At 28.6% G+C, this 22,317-nt stretch overlaps 1 protein-coding gene across 1 annotated transcript in view; it reads right to left on the bottom strand.

Annotated features, from left to right (window-relative positions):
* The window catches only part of LOC129966889 (deoxyribonuclease-1-like), a 40,233-nt gene extending 18,175 nt beyond the window's left edge, over nt 1-22,058 (bottom strand). Inside the window, exon 1 of the mRNA XM_056081498.1 lies at nt 21,972-22,058. The gene's annotated coding sequence lies outside the window, so the exon portion shown is untranslated. The remainder of the gene's footprint in view (nt 1-21,971) is intronic.
* Nucleotides 22,059-22,317: the final 259 nt, after the last annotated feature.

The raw sequence follows: 22,317 nt of genomic DNA on the forward strand, positions 1-22,317 counted from the left end.
AATATGTATAATTTAGGAGATATTTTAAATAGATTGTGCCATAAATATGTTTATGCAATATTTGCTGTTAAAATGACTTTCTTTAATCGTATTTCTATTAATCCGGCGATTTCGTTAATACAGCGTTCCTCTTGTTTGATATCTGCCAGATTATTTAGAGTCTAATACATATTTTATGCTTCACTATATGCTATATTTATTAAATGTGATCTCAGGGTTATTGGCATTGTCTCTTTGTTTATCAATACTGAAATTTAAAATTTCAGTAATTATGATCAAGGATCATTAATGCTGAAATTAAAATTTCAGTATTAATGATAAAGGATTATTAAGGATCATTTGGATTATATCTGTTGTTCAGGAAGGATGGTTCAGGCTGGGATATACCAAAAATCAAAACAATGTAGATATCAACTTAAAAAGCACGATCTGCACAAAAATCTCAAGTAAAGAATGTAAGAAAAAAAAAACTAAAGAAACTATTTCCTAATTTTTTCGAAAACTAGGGCGGATTGATTTATTATTTCCTTGTAAAAAGCAAATCTTATTTAATCCTTCAAAAAATTTTTTCGCATTTGCTACAAATTGCAAAGAATATGATGGGCAGAAATAACTACTAAAATCTTTATTGATATAATTCACTATAGCACTTACTTAATTTTAATATGCTTTTTGAATTTTTTAATGATTGTTTTTATCTGATTGGATTATTTAGTTTCATTATTAATTTGTTAGATTCACCGTGTTGGATGAACCACGATGTTCACGAATCAATCAATGTTCATTTATTTTTTTTCTTCTAATATTTCTCTCTATTCTAAGCATTACTGATTTAGAATAAGTAGTTAAATCAGGAATTTTACTTAAAGAAATAAAATTTTTGAATCCCAATTTTCTTGGATGTCCTTATATACCTTTACCTTTTATATACCTTTGCAAATTTTAATATTTGTGTTTTGTAATTTTCTCTTAAAATTTTTTTTGAATAGTCTTCTTTTGTTTTCGATTATTCTTCGTGGCGTTCATAAACACATAGTTTGCTTATCCTTTTACATATTCTGTTCTTTTTTTAAATTCACTGGATATTTTTTCATATTATTCTCGAAATAAGATTAAATCAATCCATCTTTCTATTACGTAATTATATATTTTAAATTACTTTTTGTAATAGTGGAAACCTTTTTATATTAGTATGTGTTAGCAGAAATCATTTTTTCAAAAGGAATTTGATATTAAATGCAGATCTAGAGAAAAAAGAAACAATTATTCTTTATATTGTTTCAGCAGCAGTATTAAGTGATTATCCTTATAAATTTTTCCAAATAATGAAAAAAAAAATCCAATTGGATCCCTATGTCATGTCCATAGGACCTTCTATCAGGTAGCAATGAACAGTCTTTTTAACTTTTCGAATCACAAGCCTACAAAACTGAAAGAGAGCGAATACATTCCTAAAGCAAGGAACTAGAACAGTCAAATATTGCTTATTTATTAAAAATATTCTCATATTTAATTTATTCTGCGGTGATCTCTTATCAGTAACTGCATAAATAATGAAGCAGATTATTTATTAATCCTTGGGAACATTTGACGACAGAGACTTGCATTTGTTTTGTCTAAGTGATGAAGAGTCTAATTCGTTATTCAAACTAGGACTACATTTAACGTATTGCTAAGGCCACAGTGTTTGTTATCAGTTGTAAGAGCGTGTTTCTTTACAGTTCCAATATGTGCATTAGAGTGGAAAACGAAAATGGCTTTACTTTTTTTTAAAGATTTCAGTTTGGTAACAGTGCTGAAAAACTGCCTTTTAGGTTCAAAAACAATTTTTTTTAAAATTTGGTTGCTATATTACCGCAAAAAACTTAAGGTGCCGCAAAAAGCTTAAAATTTGTTTAAAAAATTGAAAAAAAAAATGGAAATTTTTAAAAAAGGGCCTTTAAAAGTTTTTCTTAGATTTAAGTTTGGTAATAGTGGAGAAAAGTTAGCTTTTAAGTTCAAAAAGAATTTTCAAAAAATTCTGGTTGCAATATAGCAATATCTCGAGGTGTCGCAGAGAGCTGAAAATTCGTAAAAAAATTGAAACATTATAAACTTTGATAAAATATTTTTGTGAATCTTTCGTTCATATAATGTTACAAAAGATGATTTTAAATACATATATAAGCATTACAATTGGAAAAATTATTAATTCTAAAGTGTAATAATAATAAAAAAATTTTCTTACTTCTGTATTCTTAAAGATTACAAATATTATAGCTGCAAAATGTTTATTTCTATTTCATTGCCACATCAAATTGTTTTTTAATTAAATTTTGGCAAATTCACACTGAGTCAATTTTATTGATTTTCTATTTCGCTTAACATTATATCTTTTAAACTGTAAACACCACATTTGAGATATCTGTATGTGCTGGAGAGATATTTTAGATATTTCAAAAATCAGTCTTGGACTTAACATGAAGATGACGTCGTTGTTTATTGGGAAGGGAGCAAAAAATTATGCCTGTCATCTTCCTTTGCTACATTAAAATGTAATACTTCCAGTATTGGGTCCAGAATGCCTTCTAGATAGTCTTGATTTCATATAAACGGTTCTAGGATTTGAGATCTTATCCCGTGGGACAAATCGCTGTGCCTTTAGATCTGAAGTATATTAAGTTTGGAGACACGATACATATTCATCAAGCAAAGTATACTTTCATCTGGTGAGGACTCTAAATTATATGCCTTAGTCAAAATTACGAAAATAGTTCTCGAGTTGTTACAAAGTGAGACATTTATATAACTGAACCAAATCTAAATTTTGTATTAAGTGAATAAAAGCATTATATTGAAGTGTTAACTTACAGATATTTTTTTTAAATCTTTATGATCCCGTAACCAAAAATATACACCACAATTATTGGTTTGATAGACCGGAATATGAAAAGAGAATGGTAAGACTTGCTGGTACCTGCTTCTTCCTGTTTGATTTGTTGACACAAATCAACCAACATTGTACCTGCTTTCTTAATATGATCATATCAAGAGGACGTGTGCTGAAAAATCAATACTGAATATTGACAGTAATAAGTTTTATGGTTAAGGTAGGTTGGCAATGTGTTTCACTAAATCTTTGACACATAATTGAATTACTTTTAACCAGTCGTTTCACGATCTTTTAGTTCACCAAGATTATTGATTGAGTATAATTTCTGTTAAAACTTTTGCATTTAATTTGATGTTTATGATCTTTATAGAAAATTATTTTTAGCATATATTTGTGGTGAACATTGAAACCTTACCATTTTAATAATCTTGCACCTCTTCTACCTAATGCATTCATGAACTTTCAATGTGATGTCAGTGGAAAAACTTTGATGTCATTACAGTGCCTTTAAAATTTTCTATTTTATTATTTAATTATTTGCTTATTTAATTTAATTAAAAAATTCTGTTAAATATTACTAAATTCTATGATAAATTTGAATAGAATCTTAATTCATTAATATAACATAATTTTGTGCCGGTTATATTAAATTTAATTCAAAATCAAGGAATTACAATTCTTTTAGTTTGGGATATAACTCTACTATTATTTTTATCTAAACATTAGCAGGTATTTTTTCAGTAAATGGAATTTAAAATATTTGTAATAAACTTTGCTTTTAACCAAAATGATCTTAATATCTAACAGAAGAATCCGTCGTAACTTATATCCCAAGGATTAAAATTCCAATAATATCCTGCATAACAAAGAAGGTACAGATTTTGAGAAAAGATAAAATTTTGTTGCTTTTATTACATTATAAATATTTAAAAAAAAACAACGTAGATTTGTTACAGTGGCATAGGATTCGATAATATTTGATGTAAAAAAAAGTAGCTATAAGAAATTTATTTTTTTAAAAATAAGGTTTAAAAACAAACTATTTCAATGGAATGTTAGAAGTAATGGTGAAAGTTGCGGTTGTTTTTAACGAAAGTAAAACTTGCTGCGAAAATAGTTATTATTCGAATTTTTTTTGAGTAATAGAATAGTTCCATTCTAACTATATATGTTATTTCCTCAGCCCTTTAAGAAAAATTCGAGATCAAATTGACGTTTATTTTATAATTCACATTATTTGTGTTTTTGCTGATAAAAAAGTAGATATCTGAAAAATTTTAACATTATCTTCCTTTTCATTAATAAATAATATTTAAAGTACATGTATTAATTTAATTGAAGTGCATCATTAATAAATAAAGTATAAAAACATTAAAAAAATTTATTCATGTGAAAATAATATATACATAGGTTAACAGGCTGTGTTTTTTTACCCTATTTTTCATCCCTCATTCAAAATAAAAATAATTAATTCGATTATTATATTCCAATCTATTATATTATTATTATAATCCTTTTTATTAAAATTAAGAGACCCAAAAATCCATTTTATACCAGAAAGTCAAAGAATATCATTATTTTTATTGATACTTTTACTAAAAATACGTATATAAAAATATGGAAAAAATAATCTATTCATTTTTTTTTCTTAGAAGAGATTATTTGTATAATCAGAAGTAATTTTCCCCACCACCGGTACAGAAGATGCCATCAGATTGAAAACCTTACCTTTAAAAATGCTCATTTCTATCGTAAGTTTACCACGAATCTTAATTCATTAATATAAAATCATAATTTTGCAGCAAATTATATTCATTTCTAAATCAAAATCAAAGATTACAATTCTTCTTATTTGAAATGTAATTCTTCCGTTATTAATTAGTTATCTATGAACATTTTGCGATGTCATAAGTATCAGTGTTCAAGTTTTAATTGAAAGTAATTAAAAAAGACTTACATATACAAATGTGCTATTATTAAATGATGCTTTATGTCAGAAACCTATACTTTTCTTTTCAATGAAAGGGGGAAATTGTAAAAAAAACTTTCTACTAGCAACTTTTTCTACTAGTAAAAATACTTTCTACTTTTTCTTTATGCAAATATACTGGTCAATTTCTTTGCTTCAGAGAAGAGCATATTTTGATTCGAATTATTGGAAACTTAATTATTCAAATTATTAGTAATTTATTGTTAGAAATCTAAAAATTCCAGTATTACATTTTTTTTCAAAATATTCGAAATAAATAATAATAATAAAAACTTCATCGGATTTTAAGCATCTTCCCCCGCTCCCCGCAGAAAAATTTCACAACCGATAAACCCGCTATATCTATGGAGTTTTCTTCGATAACAAACTTTATCGTTGACAACATTTTAAGAGGCTATTCTGTAGAAAACTTTCAACTCAGAATTAGCAGTAGAGTCAGGTGACAAAGATAATGACTTGCTAGATTGGGCGGGCCCTGCCTGGCAGAGGGGGGGGGGGAGTTACTGATGATTCTTTCAAACTTTGGCCATATCTTTATTTTAGCTCATTACGTGAATAGGATGTAAAAATATCTTGTCAGAATCCTTAGAAGATTTTTTTTACATGTGTAATCTATTATTCTGGCTGTACACCTTTTAAAAGAAATACAGAATTCTAGTGGTAAATTTGACATTACAATAAAGAGGCCTCTAAACAGTATTAAATAAATATATTACAAAATAGACATAGCCACAAAATGACAAACTTGCCATGCTTTATTGAAAAATACGATAAACCAGCTCATGATGATAATAAATCTTAGTGATGTTAGCCTTTTTATTATGCAATGCAGATCAAATTTCTAGTTTTGTTACTATGAACTCCAAAGATCATAAGATTTTGTAGTTTCTTCCGAGCGAATGAACTTTGCATAAATTTTTTAACAGTTTGAAATATACTGGAACTTCTGCCGCATACGTATGTTGATAAAGGCAATTTTTAACGGTTCATCTCATAATCTCATAAATATGTCAACAACTCTAGAAATGTACTGTTTCCAGTGTAGCAGTAAGTTTTGAAAGATGGTTTTAATGCATCTTGCTTCTTTGCAAAAACACGACGCATATACTAAATATTGATTTTTGAATCTTCTGATTTGCTGCGATACTATTAAAAAAAAGCACCATATCTTCAAACTTAAAAAATGTTGGTGACTGTGGTGCCAAGACATTTATGCTTAACGGAGTCCTCTACTTAGCTATATACATATGCATAGTAAATCATCTGCTATCGCTAGTGAAATGAAAAAAGCTGATAATAGAGAAAATATCGCAAAAATGTGTACTCGAAGAAACTTTTCCTCTCAATATATAATTTGTCACAATAAGGGCATGGGACACATCATCCTCGATATGGGGGTCAAGCATCCCCCCCCTTATCCACAATTAGCGCCTCCCCTGTTTCCATTGCGGAAATATCATACACGATTTTCCAAATGCTAAGAAGCATGGATACTCTCATAATAATACATAACATTCAGGTATTCTGCATTTAATTTTGCTTTAAATTAGTATTAAACTAGATTTGTCACCTACATGCCTACCTATATTTATCAGAGACTTCAAAGAAATAAAAAAATTACTCTTATATAAAATCTGTATATTTTCAATATTATAGATTAACATTTCATTCTGGGTTATATATATATTCAAGAGGTGATGTTTCCCTGTACGTTATTAAAATTTACATTTAATTTGAAATTTAGAACACTTAGTAAAGCGTAATTTGTGTAGAGCTCTTAAAACATAGATTCCGTTAGTTGTATGGTACAAATATATTATTCTCTTTATTATATAATAATAATAAATATGTGCCACAGATTTTCGAATAATTTTTCTTATCCAGGAGAATATACAGTTTTTAAAATAAGACGGCTGTTTCATCTATCTTAACATATTATAATTATTTTAGGCAGTAAATACTTGGTTCTTAAATAAAATAATCATAAATATTAAAACGTAACTAAAAAAAATTGAAAGTTACTTTGGTTACTGTTAATCACCAGACCAGTGAGTGACCTTGTCTTGCATTTCTCGGGAAAATTTCTGTGGTTCAGTTTTTAACCATTTAGTTGCAGACTAGATTGGATCCATAAGTTAACTCTTAAATTTAAACCAGTTAGAAAAGATTGCTGATATAAGTATTTAATCCTGAATATATGATGAACAAACGATGTTTTTAGATTTCTGAAACAGAAGAGTTGGAAAAGTGGAATGAGTGGAGACTTTTGTCAGTATGTCTGACGCTTAAAAAATAAAGAATTCAAATACATCTACTAAAATATGAATGTAAGTAAAGTTATAAAAAGTTAATTCCATTTTCCAGTTTATTTTTTTATGAAGAACAACAAGCATACATCCAAGAGACGCAATATGCGGGGTGGTCAGCTGTACACAAGAAGAAGACACAATATGACGATACTTAGTCCGAATTAGCGAAGAAATATTGGGTAGTTATAACTCCATACGTGAAAAGCCATGTCGCCATTGAAAGAAGCAGAGGTTTTCGAACAATAAACATGCCCCATCCTGTAAGAACCAGAGGTCGGTTGTTATTAACGCTGGTGCTGAAGGAATTCAAACCCACCACTTTCTGAAAATTGTTGCCAGCTGATCGGTAAGAATCACGGACATTAATTATTCTTTGCTGAATACCATCCGCCGAAATTACTAAAGCAATCATTGGCAATGTAAGCCACAGAAAATCCGTTATAAAATCAAAGAATGTCAATATCTGGCCATATTTTACTATATATCCTAACAAAAATATTACTTTAAACATTCTGCAAAAAAATATTGAAAATATAATTAATATTAAGGGAGAAAATACCTCTTCGATTTCCCAAAATATTTGCAAAATATTTTGGAGAAACGCCTTTGTCCAAAAGGTTGAATTGATATGATTACATTGAAGGAAAAGTGAGAATGTGTAACAAAATAAGGTATAGCAAAGAGAAACAGCACACATTGGCATTGATTCAATGTACGCTGTACTTAATTCATGTACAAAGTAAATTACAGGAATCGCTGCAGAATTTGCTGGTAACCAGTGTCGAAATAAAAAGAGAAAGCAATGCTGCCTCTTTCTTGAACTGAACCGATAATGCAGTATACGTCTGACTGGCGAAAAACACAGCATAAAGATCATGCTTGCAGCTGCAATCTTCGATATTCTGGTACATTTCTTCTGTTCTTTAAATCCCATTCGTCTCTTAAGAAATTCGAATTGTTCCATTAGAGCAGCCAATCTTTCCATCTTTTTTCGCACAGTCCACCACAAAATCATGGCGATAATTCCCTCAAGAAAACTTCCAAGTTCGTAGAAATAGAAAGCTAGAGATAGGCAATACATTCTGGAAATAAAGAATTCCAACAAGAAAGCATGGTGTACAAAAGCGAGAAATGTTTCGCATTTTTTCTTGTATTTAATAATATCCAGACCACTTATAAAAAAAAGAAACAGGATGGGATTCATCAACATTTTGTTTTTCAGTGAGACATTTTCTATTTTCTTTTTAATCGCGATGTCTTGTTTTTTCTTAAACGTTTAGATTTAAAAGGCACGCATGGACTTGAACATTCTGGCATAGCTTTTTCAGTCCTCACAACGTTGTCTATAAGATTTGTACTATTCTAAATAACAAATAAAATTGTATTTTCCTACAAAAATCGAACTTTTTACACAATTCATATTTTTATGCTTTAAAATCTAAAACCTTCAGTGGAACCTACTGATACCCATAACAAGTTTCCATTTATTAACGTCCTTCATCAAGACAACTTGCGCAACAAAATAATGGATTACTTTTATTGAATTCGTAAAGATAAGATGACCATTATCCCGTTTCACCGAAGAAATTTTTTATTAAAATACAATGTGGGCTTTTCATATTCCACTGAAGTTTCTTGTTATTGCATTACTTTCTGTAATCTCATTATCAAACAGTTTTAACAAATTCTAAAACTCAAATTATTATTTCTTCGAAAACTCTTTTGAATACTGTATAATTTAAAATCATTTTAAGTTTCTGAATAAAGAGAGCACGTGCAACAAACTATCAAAAATCATCAATTGAAGTAGTTATAACGATTTCCATTTCCTCTGTAATTATCCTGGAAGAAAAGATCGTATGTATTTGCAAATAGAAATGTTTGTTAAAAAAAGTTATTTAAATCTTTTGCAATGTTTTGTATCTTATAATATTGTAAAATTTTAAGATCATATCAAGGTAATGGATTTTTCTCAGACAATGCTTGGCTATGTATTTCCTTTTAAATATTTTATCAATAATAATTTATCTAATATTTTTATCAATATTGGATAAAAATGCAACCTCAATTCAAATAATATTCAAAATCATATAGACGTCGATAAAACTTATAAATATTGTTTATCCATCTACCATTACAATTGAAAAATAAAATCTCATCGTGGCTTTTTAAAATATAATTGCTTCTTTCGGTTTTGATAAATAAATTTTTTTGTCTTGTTTTTTTATCTTTATAAAAAAAATGAATTATGCTCCTGAAGTCACATTTTTGGATGATTTATCGACAATACATTATCAAAAGTATTCGGATACTAAGAATTAAAGCATTTCTCACAATTTCTCTAGAGAGGCATGTATTTGAACCATGTTGTAAATGTACTTGAACTCGCTTTTACCCTAAAAATTCGATTTTTAGAGCATTTCGGGACAGATGAGAAATGTATTTATGAAGCAGAAAAAGACTCAACATCATTCCGTTTCGCAGAATATGATTTGGAACTTTTAACAATAGTTTGGACGAGACTTGCATACGTTTTCATAAAAATAAAAAGCTGTATTTAAATCCCAAATTTTATTCAGACTTTTTTTCTCATAAAATGCAGCGTTTTTAATAGAATTAAATGAAACTTGCATACATGGCAAAATTTTATTAAGTCATTACATTAAAATCTTCAAATATTCGAAAAAATATAAGTAATTTTAGGGAATGAATTTATACTGCACATGTACAAAAAAAAGCACACTTTTTTTTCTCTATTTCAACCTTAGAAATATTGGTTAACTCATATAGAAATTTCATTTGAATACAATAGGATTGAGAATGTTACCAATATTACAGTAAAATCAATTTCATTTGTTCTATAATAGCAGGAAATTGACGTAAGGGTTTCGACAGACTGATCTTCTTAAATCTGATACTGATAAATTATACTGATTTCTACAAAATTTTAAAAACTTCTAAAAATACTCTTGAAACTTACAAATTAAATACATAACATAATTGCAGCAATTATGCATTATAAAAAAAAACTAAAAATATTATTTCGTTACTCATTATTATTTACATATACATTGGAATTATAGCGTTATGCAACTTTATTTATGATATAATTAATGGCTCACTTATACACTGAATATTTTGTAGAAATGCTAATTATATAATGGTATATCTTAATAATGCTGTTACGAAATTTCCGGGTTCGTTTGGATAGTGGGAGTTATATGGTATGGAGAACGCTCAATCAGCAGGTGGCAGTAGAAAATGAAACAACGACGTTTATTTACACGAAGACACACAGGACAGCATAAAGACGACAACTATATACAGCACAGAAGACGATTATCTTCTGCCGAGACGTGCAGCATACAACAGACTCTACTGCAGACAGTAGCGCACAGCTTAGTTCAGCACTAGCTTGACTCCGTCGCTGCTCCGCTTATCCCTGGAAGACCAGTTCTTCATCGTCGACTCCACTGGTTCACGACTACCACTCTCGCTAGCAGACTCGTTCTTCCCCGTCGATCCCGACGACTCTACTCTGTCGCTTCCCACTACTCTTCGACTCCACTGGTTCGCGACTCCCCGGCAGCTGCAGCTCCTTTTATAGGTCTCAGGAGGCGGGGCTAGAAACCTCTCAACCAATCAGAAACGTTTGAGGCGTAACTCGGTTCCTACTGGACGGATCGGGAAAATTCTCGATGTTTCGGGTATAATCTATTTTGGCTCCAAAGTCGCCAAATTCGTCTCCAAGTCGCCAAATGGTCGCCAAGCTACGGGACCGCCTATGGAACCAACTATGCTGGGAAGCCGCATCACAGGTTCGTAACAATACTTGTATTAGCTGCCGCTAAATTTGCTGTAATGCCAACTACTACTCTATGAGGAAGGTTATCCGAGTGTTTTTAAAATGTTTTTACAGAGCAGAAAAATATATTTATTAAAACGAAGTTTTCGGTTTTTTGTTCTTGTTTAAAACGAAATTTTAATTTTTGGATGCAGTTGTATTCAACCTCTATTATATAGACGTAAAGATCAAAAGAAATTAATATCCCTTTATTCTTTAATATAAAAAATGTTTTGAGTGAAATGATAGTAATAAAGTATAGAAAAGAAACTATCTTTTTTTTATCTATTTAAATGTATATTATATAATAAATATATATTTATATATTTTTAATATTTAAAAATCCGTTATAAGCAATGATATTTTAAAATCTAATCTAACTCTCATTTAATTTCTACATTTTTATCTTAAATTAGCGCATGTTAACTTGTTCTCAACTAAAATGTTCTCTTAGTTCCGGATCCAATACCCACTTTTTATTTAATTATTTTTATGATGCGCCCGAGAAAGTTGATGGTTGCAGCATTTTCTCACACTCCGAATGAAGAGATAAAAATCCCTAACGCTTACAACATTCTTTGAAAGATACCTAAGATTCCCTTTCTTAAGTAGACACGTGTAAAAGAAATCCTTCTCAAATTCTCATAGTAAAATCACTGAAGGGACACATTTTCGTCTATTTATTCTTGTGTCACAATGTAGACTGGCGTTTCTCGTATATAACGTTTTTTTTTCTTTTTAAACAACAAGCATTTATGTTTTTATCAGCAATAATAGATATTTTCTAATAGAAGCCTCAAAATAGGGTGTGTTTTTTTCAGTGGTCTCACACTATAGAAATTCCTTAATAATTACGCTAGATTTATCACTTATATACAATTTTATATTTATTGAGAAGGCTGAAATTTTTTTAAAAAATTATATACTTATTCTCCAAATTTATAAAATCTATATATTAAACCTTAAAGCTTGACCGAGTGCATTTAAAACAGTGGAGTTACATTTTGAAATTGTTAAAACTTATACATAAATTGAAATTTTAAAAAAAATATATAAAATAATTTTAAGAGATAGAAATTTTTACGGGATTTTTTGGAATATCCATTGCATTAACAGAAACGTAAAAAATTGTAATGTTCCCTAAAAATATGGGACATGAATTTTAACGTGCGTTTTACAATTCAGGAGTCGACACATTTTCGATATTAAATGGCTTATTCTATATATCTAAACATTATAAAAATGCTGTAACAATAAGTAAACAATTGTCGTGTAAGTAATCATAATTAATTTATTTATTAAAAAAATAAAACAGCACAGAAAGATTCCCTGTCGATTTTAATAAGCGTGAAAGAGTCCTTTTAATTTTTGGGAACTTTTCAATAGTGTGATTTTGTAACCCATTGGTTGCAGTTGAATGAGTGGTTGCTTCTTCAACAGAGTATGACCCCGAATTTTAATTTAATAGATAAGTTGCTGATATAATTATATATCCTTGTACAGGCGTAAAATAACTGGTTTGTTCATATATGTTAGAAAGATGATGTTTATAAATGGCAAATATTTCTAGCACGTCTTGCGTTTAGAAAATAAAGCATTTCAGTTGTACCATCTAAAATTCAACGGGTTGAATCAGCTTTAGTGCATTGAAGTTTTCCCACATACATAAGACGAATTATATTATTACTATATGAAAAAATGCATTGAAAATTTTACGAATGAAGCAGTGATAGTTTAGTTTATGAAACACAATATATACGTAACAAATTCGAATCCTGTCGGCTCTTTAATATGTAAGCATTATTTTATGTGAAGCAGAGAACAGTTTGAAGACAGTGAAGATACTTTTAATTTCGTGGCGTCGTTTTATTTCATTTTGAAGAAGCAAGCATATGTACAAGCGATGAGCACACAGAACGACACAGAAAAGGAATGAGAAAAAAAAAACTCTTATACATTTTATCCCTAGTCTTATATAACCTATGATTTTGATAGAGAAAAACTTTCTTCATAGTGCTAATGTATTAGGAGATTTCGATAGGGATTTTCGTTACACGCGTAGACAAGGTAGGGGAAACACAGGGAGATTTTAAAAAAGAATTTGCCTGATCAGCGGTATTTTATCTCTTCACGCAGTGTGGGAAAGTTAGATTTTAGCTGATTCAACAATTTAACAAAGCTTCTCTTGAATTAATTAAGTAGAGACAGTGGAATTGGATCACGAAATAAGAGAATATTTTAGAATGAAGTTACTATGGGCTAAATTAAGATAAAATCTTGAAAATTAATTAAATTGAAATTAGGGTTAAAATATCATTACATATATGTGAACGCCAAAATTTGTTGAACACTTAGCCCAATTCAGCGAGGAAATATTGGATAGTTATAACTCCATACGTGAAAAGCCATGCCGCCACTGAAATAAGCAAAGGTTTCCGAACAGTAAACCTGCCCCATCCTGTAAAAACCAAAGGTCGGTTATTATTGAGGTTGGTGCTGAACGAATTCTCCAGTTTCCGATAATTATTGCTACTTGATCGGTAAGAATCATGAACGCTCTGTATTCTTTGCTGAAGATTATCCGCCGAAATTACTAAAGCAATCGTAGGCAATGTAAGGCACAGAAAATCCATTATAAAGTCAACAATAACGAATAGCTTGTTATATTTTAATACATAACCGAACTTAAATATTAATTTAAACATTCTGCAAAAAAAGATTGACAATATGATGAATATGATGGACGAAAATACATCTACGATTCTCCAAAATATCTGGAGACTTTTTTCACGAACTGCAGTTGTCCAAAAGATTGAATTGATGTGATTATACTGAAGGAAACGTGAAATTGTGCAACAAAATAAGGTATAGAAAAGAGAGATAGCACACATCGGCATTAATTCAATGTAAATTGTACTTAATTCTTGAACAAAGTAGATTAAGGGGGTCATTTCAGAATATACTGGTACCCAATGTCGAAATAGGAAGACAATGCAATTTCCTTTATCTCCAGAGTTCAACCAATGGCGCAGTGAACTCTCGGGCACCGAAGAGATCAATATTGGCGAGAAACACAGCATGAAGATTATACTATAAGCAGAAATTTTAAACATTCTTGTACATTGTATTCTTGTGTTCTTTAAATTCAATCCGTTCATTGAGAGATTCAAGTTGATGTATTAAACCATTTATTCTTTTCATTTTCTTTCGCACAGTCCACCACAAAATCATTGAAAAAAATACTTTCAAACACACTTTGTAGCTTCTAAAATTAGAAGAATACTGATAAACAATATATTTCGGAAAGAAAATTTTGCAGCAAAAAAGCGTGATATATAAGGGCGAGGAATACTACATGTTTTTTATTAATTTTATTGATATCCAAATCACTAAGAATGAAAAGAAACAGGATGGAATTCATCATGTTTTTAATTTTCTGCGGACTTTATTCTCTCTTTTTTTCAATCGGCATATTTGATTTATATATTAAGTATTCTGTTCTAAAGATATATATCGATGGACTTGTATATAAATTTCTTGTGTAGATCTTTCAGTTCGTGTTCACCTCTTTAAAGGATTTGCAATACAATAAATTATAAACGAAACTTTATTTTCTATCAAATATCCAACAGTTATCTGTTTGAAATTTTTCTTTTTTAAATTGACCGTGGAACCTAGATCTACCACCAAAAAGATTAAATGTATATTAGCAACATTAAAAAAGATAATGCATGGACAAAGCGAGGAAAATGAATATTAGGTTTTAAACTGCATTTTTAACTTCCTTTTTATCGGGAGAATTGTTAATGAAAACTGCCAGTATCATCAACAGAAGTAATTATAGCTTGCCGATTGCTATTTTCTATTTAATAATGACGGGAGAAAACATAGCGTGAATTATTAAAATTAAAACATTTTTTACGAAATGTTTTTTATTTATACTATTTCTTATCTTTGATACAGTATAATATTGTGAAAGGCTTAAATGACTTCATGATAATCGATTATTCTCAGGCAATGCATCATACCATTTCTTTTAAGTATGAAATTTTAGAAATATCTATCAAATGTAAAACGTCAATTCGGATAATTTTCAAAAACATATGAATGTCGATAAAATTAATATATTGTTTTTCCACCTACCACCATGGTACCTCTATAAATATTTAATTTCTTTGATTGTTTTTTTATATTCTATAATTTTGTGAAAGGTTTGAATAACTTCATGATAATTATTTTCAGTCATTGTATGAATCTACATTCCATAATTTAATATTTTGTCAATGAAATTTATAAATTCATAAATATCATTTTCAAAGTCATATTAATGGCAGTAATAAAAAATATTATTTATTCATGAGAAAAAAATAGGAAGGTTGGGAAGATTTTTTTAACTCCAATTGCTTATTTTCTAGTGTTTACAATTTCCAAAAATAATTTATTTTGCCTGCCTATTCATTTATTCCAAATAAGTAAATTCTTCTTCTGAAATAACATATTTTTCTTATTCATCTATATCAGCATGGCTTAAAATAATAGGAAACTGTTTTTGTGGTTTAGCTCAATGTGTGTGTGTGTGTGTGTGTGTGTGTGTGTGTGTGTGTGTGTGTGTGTGTGTGTGTGTGTGTGTGTGTGTGTGTGTGTGTGTGTGTGTGTTGGCGCTCTACAGGCCAGACCGTTTGACCTACAGCTACCAAATTTGGTACATGTATACCTTGGAGGTTGGGAATGTGCACCTGGGGTTCCTTTTTTCGAATTTTTAATTAGAATTTTAATTATTAATTAAAAACTAATTCAAATTCTTGAGATATTACATAAATTAAAAAAGATATTCTTTAGTGCCCATAAAGTTTAAACGCTGAGTGACTCTATTTTCAGTAATCAGATTATTAAAAAAATGCTTTGTTTCAGTAAAAAATATTATTATATTAATTGAAGATTAATTCTTTCCACTTTAATTTAAAGCATAAATTCTACGGGTGCTAACAGAAAATTAGAGAGATACATATTACGTTATGACTGAAGGCCTTTATAATATTATGAATGAATTATATGACAATCAAAATTTGAAGTTTTAAAATATTTTGATGAAGAAGCTATTAAAGTAGGAATTGCGTAAAATATTTAATTATTAAAATTTTAACGAACATTAAGATTGGCAAACCGGCTGGTCGCCAAAGGCGGCTAGTCACAAATAAAATTAGCCGCGCGTTTTAGTATAGTACCGCAACCTTACATCATTATTGCGCTTTTTCATGACTCACATTTTTACACTCTTAGACATTTGGATTTTGTAGACATTCCATGTTTTGATTTTATTATAAATCGATACAAATATTTTCATTTCATGAATGTGGCGCAGCTTAGCCAAAGATGACTTTTGTGCCATAAAAATCAAATTCAAACTCAATGGTATTGTGAGAAACAGGTTTTAGGATTAATTTTATTATTCCGTACTTTATACTGTAAACCAAAGTTTGTGTTGCCTCATGTGACATAAATACGAGTACAGGTTAGATTTTCAACTCTGACAGACCAATAATAAAATAGATTTATTACCAAAAGAATACATTGAGGTCGTAAAATAAGAAAAGGCATTCGCTCTGATATTCGTTTGCTAGTAGTTTCTAACTGATGATTTACCACTATATCACTAAAATAATTTTCCTCAGACTGTACCACTGTACTAAACATTATTTAGCTTCATATAGTCTCATCTTGCTCGTAAATGTAGTTGGAAATTTCTTTTCTTAAATGAAAGTAATCATTAGTCAAACGAGCTGGTCTAGATGAGAGTTCTAGATGAGAACAAATCCCTTTCTTATAGCGCAAACGATCCCAGAAAGACATGATTTCATCTGACCTGGCAATGATCAGATTCTGAATAGTGAATTAAAAGAAGTTGGACAGCAGGTCTACACGATTTCATCGTTTAATAATTTTGCACTATATTGTATTTTTAAAATAAAACAAAATTCAGAAGAAAGATAATTTCAAAAATAAATCATACAGCTTGCTTTGATTTCAATAACACATAAATATAAATTATAAATTTAAAGAACATTATGAGAATATACCTTTCGATAGCAAAATAAAAAATTGGACACTTATAAAAGGTCACAAAAATAACTTTTAAATTTAAGATCAAAACATTAAATACTTTGTGTGAGGTCCTTTGGATGCTATAACACTTCTAACCTCTTATTCATCGAGGGGCCAACTTTTCAGTGATGTCTTGTTGGCACACTGTCCAATATATTCCAAAGAACATTTTTTAGTTCATTTTTATTTTTTATTTCCTTTTCTCGTAATCGTTTTCTCCATAAATGCCTGCTGAGGCTGTACAGGATTGAAATCAGGTGTTCGTGGAGGAATGGGGTACTTTTTTACATTATATAATAATCACTTTTTCACAACGCCAGCGTAATGTTTAGGATCGTTATCTTGAACCAAAGAATGGTTTCTATTTAAATTTATTTTTGCAGCTGTGGCTATTAAATTCTGTTTTAGAATATTCAGAAAGACATTTTGTCCATCTACCTTCGATAAACATTAAATTTTCAACTCCGCTATCTCCCGTTGTACCCGATATTATAACTTTACCACCATCATGTTTAACAGTTGCTTTTATGTTCGCTGGTTTTAGTGCGTACCTTTCCTTCACCGCACAAAGCAGCGGTCATCGGATCCAAATAAATTAAATTTTGAATCGTCTGTAAAAATAACAAACTTCCAGAAATCTTCAGATTTTCCAACATAGTGTTTAGCATATTCAAGAAGTTTGTTCTCATTTCTGGCATATAAATATGAGTTTTTATCTGATTATAAGGTTGTCATAAGATTTCCTAGTCCAATCACTTTTACTCGATTTCAATAATTTTCAGGCCAGGAAAATAAAATTGGATGAAGTTTTTTTTTTTTTTTATTTCTTTATTTGAAGATCATAAATTTAAAAAATGTGAAGGTCTTTAATTATTTTCCATTTTTTCTCGTGAACAAGCATCTATTGAAAGAGGATTGATTCAACATTAATAAATATATTGAAGTGGGAAATTTGAATGGAAAATGTTATGTTTCATTACATGTAGTCTATGATCACATAAAGCAGTCTGGCAGAATCCACTCTGTATACATTGTTAAAGAATTAAGAAAGTTAGCAATATCAGCCCATTCAAAATATCGTTTACTTTTGGGGAAACAGAAGGCCAAAGAAATAGTCAATGACATAAAAAAAAGTTGAACTCTGATTTCTTGATATTTTTATGGTAAAAGAAATTTCTCTTAGAAAAGGAAATTGAATGAATATAAAACTAATGCATTTACTTGTTCAACAAATCAGAAAAATTTTATTACTAACAAAATTAATTAATTGGGAAAAGTTATTAATGAAAAAAATGAATATATTGAAAGTGTTAGGAAAAAATCTCTGGATAGGAACCATCTTTTATTTGTGTATTTAATAAAATTAGCATGATTTTTAAATTCTAGATGTGTTTCCTTAAGTTCTTAATCTTTTTTCAAGGAATTGGAATGTTAATAAAGTAAGTGTATAATCATTTTCTTCTTATACTATTAACTGCTGTATAATTAAATAATTTAAGGTATGCGATGAAAGTTTCTTAATAAAAAACGAAACCTATATGAAAAAACTTTTTTAAATACTTTAGTTTCAATGTTGGCGAAAAATTTTCAGTGATTCCTGGTAGTATTTTATGTTTTTATAAAATTGGATACTTACTTAGTTATTAACTAACTTAATTTATTTCATCAAATTTAAATTTTTTTAATAAAAAATATTATATTAAAGTTAGTTCTTTTTTCTATAAAGGTGCTTAAAAAATACGTATAAAATGCCTATTTTTTTAAGAAAAAAAATTAATCTACGCACCCTGAAACAAAAATGTGTTTTTAGGTTTTAGATTTCTTCTGATTGCGTGACATGACAGTTTTCCAAAGAATTTGCTTCGAAGGTACTTACAAATATGCAAATAAGACAAAAAAAAAGGGAGTTTGAATTTTTTTCTTTTTAATTTTGTTCAAACAGTAACGGTGAAAAATCCATGATTTTTAATACAAATAAAAATTAATGTGTGTGCGTATGTGTGTATTAGCGATCAATAGAACAAATTGTAATTACCAAATTTAGCAGAGTTATATTTTAGATACTGAAGTTGTGCTCCTGAAAGTTCTTTTTAAATTATTAATTTATTTAAATTAAGTCAAAGTTCGACATTAACGGCCAATAAATTCAGAAAGAATCATTCCACAGTTATTATTTTTATACCATTCAAAGTTTCAAATATTTTTATTTCTAATAATACTGGTTAAAATATTCTACAATGTTTAGTCTGCTTTTTATCCCTTCTGATCTGGAGCCAAGGTTGTTCAAAGAGAAAGTTTTACATATTCCCAACTCCTAAACGAAAAATAAACAAGCAGGCTCTAGAATAGAAGGATGGGATTTTAGCGGTTCACTCACTACATAATTTTATTTATGTAAATAGAAATTTTTATTAATCAATCTATTGATATCAAACCTCATATAATGCGGATTTTTTGTGAGATTTGATATTAAATCGTTAGTTTCAATCCCAGCTATAAGTCGAACCAAACTTCCTAATAATTAGTTAGGAAATTACAGAGTGGAACAGATGATGAAACATTGAATTAAAATGTATTAAAGTAGATTTTTAATTCACATAAATGTTTTATTTTATAAATGTGTAAATATATAAATGTTTTCATTACAAAAAATTATCTTTTAAATATTCTCTAATACTGGTTTAACTTATAAGGATTATCGCATTTTTTATTTCAAATTATATCTCATTTTTATTTTTATGCCCTTTAAATTTGAAATCAAACTGCATTTCAACTCATTTCAATAATGGAACGGGACATTTAAGTCAATAATTGAGAAGTGGTGGCGGATAACTTCAATTACAGTTCGGTTAACAACAGATTTAAATTTCCAACTGTTTAACATTGAAGTGCGAATTAATATACTCTGAAGATGATCTAATTTTAATATTTAATGCATGAAAACGATTGAATTAATTTTTGATTTTGGAATAAATTGTTTCATTTAAAAATTGATATTTTTATACTGTTTATTTTATTTATCGTTATTATTTATTTGGTAACTATGATAATAACAAATAACTACAATAGTTATGATATCATAGCTATTTCTTCTTCAATTTTTTGCATTGTCTTGCTAAAAAATAACCGTTCATTTTGCTTAGAATTTTTATAGGAAAATAACTTGGTCGTATAGCTATGATTCGAAATCAATATAAAGTTAAATTATTAATATAATGAATACTGCAAATAGCTTTTGAATTTTACAACTAATTAAATGGGCGAATATCAATTTGTCGTCGAAGGCAGCTAATTAGTGAATAAAAGATACCACACTTATTAGTGCCACTTTACAAGTTCTGAAAGGTTTTATGCACTAATCTTACTATCACAAGAAAATCATTGTTTTATATGAGCAAACAGTCTTTAAATGTGTTGATCTATGAATATTTAATAAAGAATTTGCTGAAGATTATAGTTAGATCAATTCTTCTTCTGATGCTCTCATTTCTGTTTAGTATATAATCTTTTCTCCCAAAATCAACATATAATAAATAGAGGATTCTGTTTCGTTATGGATTTATCAATAGCAGTGTTTTAGCAACAGAGGCAATGAATTCTTATGTTTTTAAGTTATGTATTTTTCTAATTTTACCTTAATTAAATTGGTGAGAAATTGAGGGAGTAACCCTGCGATCGTTAGATTCTAGTATTTTAATTTTCTTACGTAGCGTTTACATAACTCTACTACTTTCTCTTTTGATACAACAGATGGCGTTACCTTATTAACATCAAGATATATTTCCCATGATTCTTTTTTTTTTTTTTTTTGGTTATTATTAGATTGCATTCTAGTGAGAGTCATGCATTTTTGCTTTCGTGTTGTCTTGTTATATTTAGAAAATAAATAAATAACTGTTCCTGAAATTCGTCTCATAATAAAGTGATAAAGAATCTTGTCCCTATACACATGAAATAAAGTCTGGGAGAAAATACGCAATTATGTAGATTTGTACCATTGTATTTTTACTGAATATAATTCAGAAACAATTTAAAATTTTGAAAAATGTACAAAGAGAATTCATTTCTCAGATTCATTGTTTTTGTAATCTCATTTTTTGTTTAAGCCTAATAGAGTTACTTCGTGTAAATATTACAGTGAACTGATTTTTAAATAAATTTTTCTAGATTCATGATTGCAGCAGTATTTTTTAATACTTTGTCTATCGCAAAATCTATTTCACTTCTCATTAATTATTTTAATATGATCAATGTTATATTATTCTTTTAAAATAGAAAAAAAATTGTAATGACACTTTTCTTATTGAGTCCAAACATTTTATTTTTCAATGCCTGATGAAACTTTTTGAATAAATTTGTATGTGATCCCCAACTTACTTCAATGAGCTATTATAAAGCAGTAGAATTTATTTTATTGCTTATGTTATGATATTAGGCATATTTGATGTAACTAGAATATAAATTTCAAGATTTTTTCAGTTGTGCATTTATTGATTCAAACTGCATAAATATAGCTCTGTACTTCATTTAAATTATTTTTTACCTATGAATACATATCTATCTTCAACTGTTTAAAATTTCTGATCAAGAACTAGAGTGGATATCATGTTTTATATCATATAAATTCGGAAAGAGTTTATTTAAATTTTTATGTAAGAAACATAACATTATAAGAAGTATTTAGATCTTTTAAATTTTAGTAAAAGTTTTAGAGAAAGTATTTTCCATCTATTAAAAAGCTGTATATTATTTTAGAAATAGAGACGAATTCTGTTTTTTTTTTTTTTTTTTTTTTTTGAACAACCATGCAGAGAATAAAAATGAAAGTAAAGAAAATTTTGGTTTGTAACTCACCTTTCACAATCCAAACGAGAGAATCTTTTGGCACAAATTGTTCCCACAATTAAACCAAAACAAATATTCCATTTAAGTAGTGGTGTAACTAAGGTAAAATTATGTTATGGGAACCCGGACGAAAGATTACAACCACCTGTTTAATTCACACGAAAGATAAAGTTCTTAGTGTGATCAGTTTTAAGTTCGTAATTTAATTAACATTAGATATGAAATTTTAGAAATTGCAATTATTTCAATTTTTTAACATTAATTTTTTATGTAGAATTTTATCTATCATCTAATTAAATGATGCATTTCATTTTAGTGATTTTAAGTTGATAGTTAAATGATACATTTCATTTTG

Source organism: Argiope bruennichi, chromosome 4 (genome assembly GCF_947563725.1).
Source record: "Argiope bruennichi chromosome 4, qqArgBrue1.1, whole genome shotgun sequence".
Classification (NCBI taxonomy): Eukaryota; Metazoa; Arthropoda; class Arachnida; order Araneae; family Araneidae; genus Argiope; species Argiope bruennichi.